General features: G+C 32.9%; 1 pseudogene; it reads left to right on the top strand.

Moving 5' to 3' along the window:
- The first annotated feature begins 640 nt into the window (after positions 1 to 640).
- Positions 641 to 1,761, top strand: LOC113705946 (two-pore potassium channel 1-like; annotated as a pseudogene).
- Positions 1,762 to 6,700: the final 4,939 nt, after the last annotated feature.

The following is a 6,700-nucleotide window of genomic DNA, read 5'->3' as shown; positions in this document are numbered from 1 at the left end:
AGGCATGGAATCAGTTCTTGCTGGGTGCCAATGCAATCAAATGCCTTGGAAGGCCTCACAATCAAAGCTATAGCCACTATCAACCACACAAAACAATGAACTGTGGTTTTTCCCATTGTAATTAAAGCTGGCCTTTCTGCGTCAGACAGTATGGAAAGGAGAAGAATTGGTGGACGAAATCGTTGAAAGGGAATCTCATTTGGGCACTTATTTATATTGCAAAGAAGATTTCATAAAGGTTCCAGAATTAGTCTTTTTCCTTTATTGTTTAGTAACATATATAACTTGGCAAGACAAGTTCTTGGTAGAATCATGTCTCTGTTGTTGAAGGAACACGGATGTTGTTCATTCATGTCTGCAAATCTTGTTGTTAAGTTTTATTCCTTTCGGTTGTCTACTTGATTCATGTGACTATTTTGTTATGGATTTGTTTCCCATAACCTGTTCGATAAAATGTCAAGTCCCCCCTGTTTTTCCTTGTTTCGATAAAATGTCAAATCCTAAGATACACTGCTGCTATTTCTTTAGTGCATGCATATAGTTGGAGATTGTGAACAAGAAAAAACCACTACGTTGCACGAAGAATCATCACGTGCTATAGGAAGCACTAACACAAATTGTGGTATTTTGTAGGTAGTGACTTGTGCCTAACAGTGTAGCTACGAAACTGCTAGCCTATGTTTTTGTATTCTTAGGGATGGCATTAGTCGGTCTGATGCTGAGCAGAGGAGCAGATTACTTAGTAGAGAAGTAGGAGGTATTGTTGGTCAAAGCATTGAATTTACGCTCAAAAGTCGGACCAACAGAAATGATGGAGCAGATTGAAACACACAAGGTTAGCTACAAGTCTGCAATAGTATTTATCTTTTTGCTGGTGCTAATAGGAGTTGGGACAGCCTTCCTGACCATAGTTGAGAAACTAGACATTCTTGATGCCTTTTACTGCATCTGCTCTACCATCACAGCCCTTGGTTATGGGGATAAAAGTTTCTCAACCAAGGCTGGGCGTATTTTGGCAATTTTTTTGGATTTTAATGAGTACACTTTGTTTGGCTCAATTTTTCCTTTATATTGTTGAGCTGAACATTGAGAAAAGACAGAAGGAACTGGTTAGATGGGTCCTTACTAAGCCGGTGACTAACGTGGATCTTGAAGCTGCTGATCTTGATGACAATGGTATAGTTGGGTGAGTATATCTGCTGCCTAGAATTGATTCTGCAAACTCTTATTGCTGGTTCTTTTGTCATTGGGCTCCTTATTTACTAAGTTGTTGCCAGATATTAAGGGGCTTTATTTTCTGATTACTAATTACCTTTTCTTGCTTGTATGATAGTGCTGCTGAGTTTGTCATATACAAGCTCAAAGAGATGGGAAAGATCAGCCAAGAAGATATCTCAGTTGTGCTGAAAGAATTTGAATATCTTGACGTTGATCAGTCTGGAACTTTGTCAACCTCTGATATATCTCTTGCCCAATCATCTTAAAACTGCGATGTGATCTAATGATCCCTACAAACTTTGTGCACAGGTGGAACCAACTGAAGATTAATGGGGACTTCGTGGTTATGACTGAAGCTTGGAAGCTATTGCAAGTTCTTTCAACTTGTTAGAGATGAGAATCTTTTAGTTTGTGCACAAGAGAGTTTTTCAAGTTTATGCACATGAGAATCTTTTAGTACTTGTTAGGGATTTGCTATGTTAGTACTTGTTACCAACTTTTAGTTCAACAAATTATATTTGAGCATTGACTTTTGCTTTTAAATTACTATATGCATTCTGCTCTTTGGAATAATTTTACAAGTCCTTTGGGTTTCTGATTGACGGAATGTACAGTAGGGAGCACTATCTACAGGTTGCTTCTGTATCAAAAAAAAAGAAAAAAAACTCTTGGCAATTAAAAGTGTCAGCATAGCTCAACTTCTAAAGCAATATCCTAATATGGTACTACAACTATCTTAACACTTTCGATTATCAAAAAAAGGGATTTTGGTTGGTAGATGGGACGCTATAACAGCATAATTTTTCTGACACATTTGAATGCTACGAGCCTATCCCCACATTGGAAGGGACGACACTCATTCGATGTGTGAAGAAAGGTAAAGTGTTAGTTTAGATTATTTATACTGACACCTTTAAATGCCGTTAAAGGTCATTTTTGTTGTAGTGTATGTCCAGTATCTTAGTGTAATCCAAAGTGGAAAACAAAGTATCTTTGTATATATGGTAACCACTGTATCCAAAATCAAGCCTAGCTGCAAATTTGATGTCATAAGTTTTGAAAACTTCTTTGGCTCTACCCCCGTTAGAAACAAGATAAGAACTTGTTGCACCAACATGGATTAGCAGAGACGGACCATAGCGGGGAGCCAAGTCCTAGAAGGAGTTGTGTAATATAAAAGTGAGCAAATGTATATGTCCTGGTGTAGTAGTGGAAGCATAGATAATGAAGAGATTTCATGAACACGTTCCAAAGGAGAAATGCTACAAGAACAAATCCCAGACATGAATCAAACAAAGACAAAAAAAAATAATGAACAATTGGATAAAATCAACAATATTTGATTAATAGAAGTAAAGACTTGATACAATAAACTCTAGAGATATACCTATTTAAAAACTATAAGCACTAGTATGATAAGTTATTTAACTAATAAGAAACACCTAACACATCTACTTAGAATAGGAAACAAAATAACAACGGGAAAAAGGAACGTAAGATGAATATAGTAAAAATTGCCAATGATGATCGATGTCGAACATGGTATCGGAGTTGCTTTGGAGGCAATTCGCGGAGGTAAATACACTAGTAAGGCCGTATTTTTGCTAGCCCACTTTGTCACTAAAATTCTTTACACATGTAGCTTTTTCTCCTGCCTTCTTTTGCATACTTCTTTCTTGCTCCAACAATAATTATAATCATAACCCTACTAAACAAAAACAAAATTATAGAAAATTAACCTAATTGAAACCCTTAATCTAACTATTATTTATATAGATGAAGGACACAAGAAATAGGGGACCCTTGTTCCACATCATGGCTAATAACTGTTAAGGCTGGTGGACTTGCAAGAAATTCAGTAGCTCTTTTTTTTTAGTTCTCTTCATGAACGACCAATTAAATTGATAGATAACGAGAAGATGAAGAAAATGAAGATATGAAACTGGGCAGCCATGATCATAAGGTCTTTTTGAACTGCAAAATCAGATAATGATAGGCACCAATAAGTATATGTTTATACTGTTACAGGACAAGCTCACCTGTTTCTACAAAATCACCTAGTACAACTTCTCTATTGGCCTATCACATACATTTACCTTCTTAATTGATATGAAAATTTCTTATTAGTTGACAAAAAGACATTGATCAAATATTTAATGTATAATATATATATATATATATATATATATATATATATATATATATATATATATATAGACACACTAGTCAATCAATTTTGAAATTTGATAACTCTAGTTAGATGTCTTAGATGAAGTCGTCTATTGGACAAGGTTGGATGTTAAGAAATTAGTACAAAACAATGGGCTTGTTCCCGGTTTATTATTTTAACTAGTTATAGATTCTGATTTTATTTAATCATTTTTTATGATATTCTTGGTTACTTTTATATTCTAATTATAGATTTTTTAATCAGTAAAATGGTTAAAATCCATAACCATCTAAGGAGTCATTTTGCTGATTTTGATTATTTTCAATAATCAGTTTCTAAAATAAGATTTTGTAAAATCTAATACAACCAAGAACATAGCCAATATCTAGATCCAAAAATAATTATTTGATTGGCTTTAAATGAAGAATGATGCTTTGATCACATAGTTTTGATTTAGTAACATCTCCATTGTGTGTATATATACTAGTTGTAGTAAGATCTCATGCATTGTGTGAGGTTGCCAGACTAATGTGTTTGTTGGTGGGTATTATAAATCAGAAATAGTTAATTAACACGTAAGTAGTCTGGTTATATTTACAGTAGTCTCTAATAGGTTGATTGTATCACAGTGCTTGTGTATACATTTTTGTTTATGATACATTACTGGGTAGGCTAGTGAGGATTCAACATCAAATATTCTCAGCTTCAAACAAAAGACTATGCAATCTTTGGTACAAAGGTTAACATTACAAAATCTAGATTAATGTTCATTGGAAACCTATTGGTTGTTCTTTTTTCTTCATGTTATTTTTGGAAGCTTATTATCTGCATTGTGGCCTTGGTCTAGTTTTCTGTTCAGTTGCAACTTTATTAGTTCTACTGGATCCTCGTCGATTGGATGGTTGATTGTCATTAAAGTGGAGTCTTGCTTATATTGTAGTAATGTGAGTTGTTAAAGGTTGGTGCTTGTGATAAGAATGTTTCATTTGTTGAAAGTTGCAGTTGTAGTAATGGATCAAGGTTGGAAAAGCATCCTATTGTGTTATATCTTGAGATTATGGCATTACCAATGTTATGTGTCAATTTTCTCACATTAAGGGCCATGATACTGTTACTAAAGCTGTTGTTGATAGCTAATAACGTGTCTAATAACTATGTAGTAATACAATGGAGAACAATTATCTTCTTGACAGTTAATCTCATAAGAGATTCACAAAAAACAAATTCAAGGTATAGCCAATATTAAATAAACAGATAATAAACTTAACCGCTTAAATTGATTAAGCAAATACATAACCTCAATAATTATTTAATTCAAGTAAGAACAATAGTCTAATTCAATGTAACTACTTTTGCAACAAAAGACAAAAATAATAAAGATTAGAAAGCACTAACCTTTTATCCATTAGGCCCACTAAGTATTTAGACAGGAATGATGAACAAAGTTGAAACAAAAAACAAGGAAAAATAAGCCTTAAGAAGATATATATACACTTAATTATTATATTTGAAAAACAAATTTCGGACTATGTACATATCAATCCATGTGCTGAAACAAATAAAATAAAACAAGGGCAATTTAGAATCAAGCAAAATGCTAAAACCACCTAAACTCATTACCATACAAAAAAAAATACTGATAAATGGAAATTCAATGCCTTAAAAAAGAAAATTACTATGCAAAAACCACATGTAAGTAACATACAAACTTATATAATCAAAAACCAATTTTAGACTTCATATACACGAGTCTATGGTATTATTATTTCAAAATAAACAAAATCTAAAACAATCAAGTATCAAGGACTACTATCCTAGTTCATAAGAGAAGAAACATGATAACAACCATTATTTATAACTTTAATTAATAACAAAGCAATCCAGAAAAGATTCGACATTGATAGAGCCTTCATAAATCAAACTAAATATTATCACAAATGAACTTTTTGGGCAAGGGCAGCATTCTTCATCATACTTGACTTGAAAAATGAGAGAAAGGATGTCCACCAACATGCCTAGAAGATCTCTTGGGATGTAAAAATGTTATTTCTTTCAAAAATAAACTTATGGTAGCTGTAATAAATAGTCAAAGAAAAAATAGATAATCTTGAATTCCAGTTGCAAACAATCTATCCACTATATATTGTCGAGTTGGAATTTTACACATACAAAATAAAATGCAAAATAAACCTCAAATAAACATAGTACTTGAAATTCATGGACTCCACAACACCAATGTCCAATTGATTTGTGCATGAGCCACAATATTCTTTATATATTCATTATATATCGTAAGATTCTACATTATAAATCAACTAACATAAAGAAAGCAATATACAACTTAAAATGGCAAGCAAAGAACAATTGAGTAAGCACTTTTCCTTTTGAGTTGCTAGGATAGGATATGCAAAAAATGAAAATATGTTTTGAGAGACAAAGATCCCTTTGCCACCAGCAACAACTTAATTTCAACAGAAGTTATAAACCTACACATCTTTATCGGTCATAACTTATTCATTCTCACTATGACTTTAAAAACTACTATCTTATTGATTTGTTTCATGAGTCATTATTTAGTTAGTTGCAAAATACTTCAGGGAATAGTAGAAACTAATTGTCAGAAAAATTACTCCTAGTTCATACCAAAATAACATAATTATTTTCAATGAAACCAATACAATCAAGACTATATGAAGTCTTGACACAATTGCAAACATGTAAATAAACAAGAGAAAATAATAAAAGTAAACAAAAGAAATCAAGATCAAACTTGCTGTAAGAGTGCCCGTATTTCTTTTTTCTTCAACCTAGCTACTTAGGCTATAGACGATTCACCACCATCAACATCAAGCCTCAAATATTGCTGCCACATATTTTACCTATTAGAGAACCATTTCTGATTTTTGATACTTTAATTTTCACTATGAAGAGAGGTAATTTGAGGATATTTGATGCTTTAGTTTCAACCTTAGAGGTAAGTCGGGCATGATAAGTAGATGACAAACCAATTTTTAAATCAAATTTGAAATTAAGAATCAAAATTTTATTGCACATTTTTATGAGAGAGAGAAAGAGATAGAAATTGATTGAAATTTGAGAGAACATTTGCTGAGACAGCACAACTAAAGATAAGAAGAATCAGCACGGAAAATAAAAGGGAAATGGGGGAAGAAGAAGTGGGCATGAGAGTTGTAGTGGCAGAGAATCTCGATAAGCCCCCTCTATCAGTCTATCACTATGGTGGAGAGGACTGAGAAGTGACAGAAGAGACGAGCAGAACAACACAAAACCCAACTCAGTTAATAGTATAAT

This window comes from Coffea arabica, chromosome 8c (genome assembly GCF_036785885.1).
Source record: "Coffea arabica cultivar ET-39 chromosome 8c, Coffea Arabica ET-39 HiFi, whole genome shotgun sequence".
Classification (NCBI taxonomy): Eukaryota; Viridiplantae; Streptophyta; class Magnoliopsida; order Gentianales; family Rubiaceae; genus Coffea; species Coffea arabica.
This window is presented reverse-complemented; position numbering and strand designations above follow the sequence as displayed.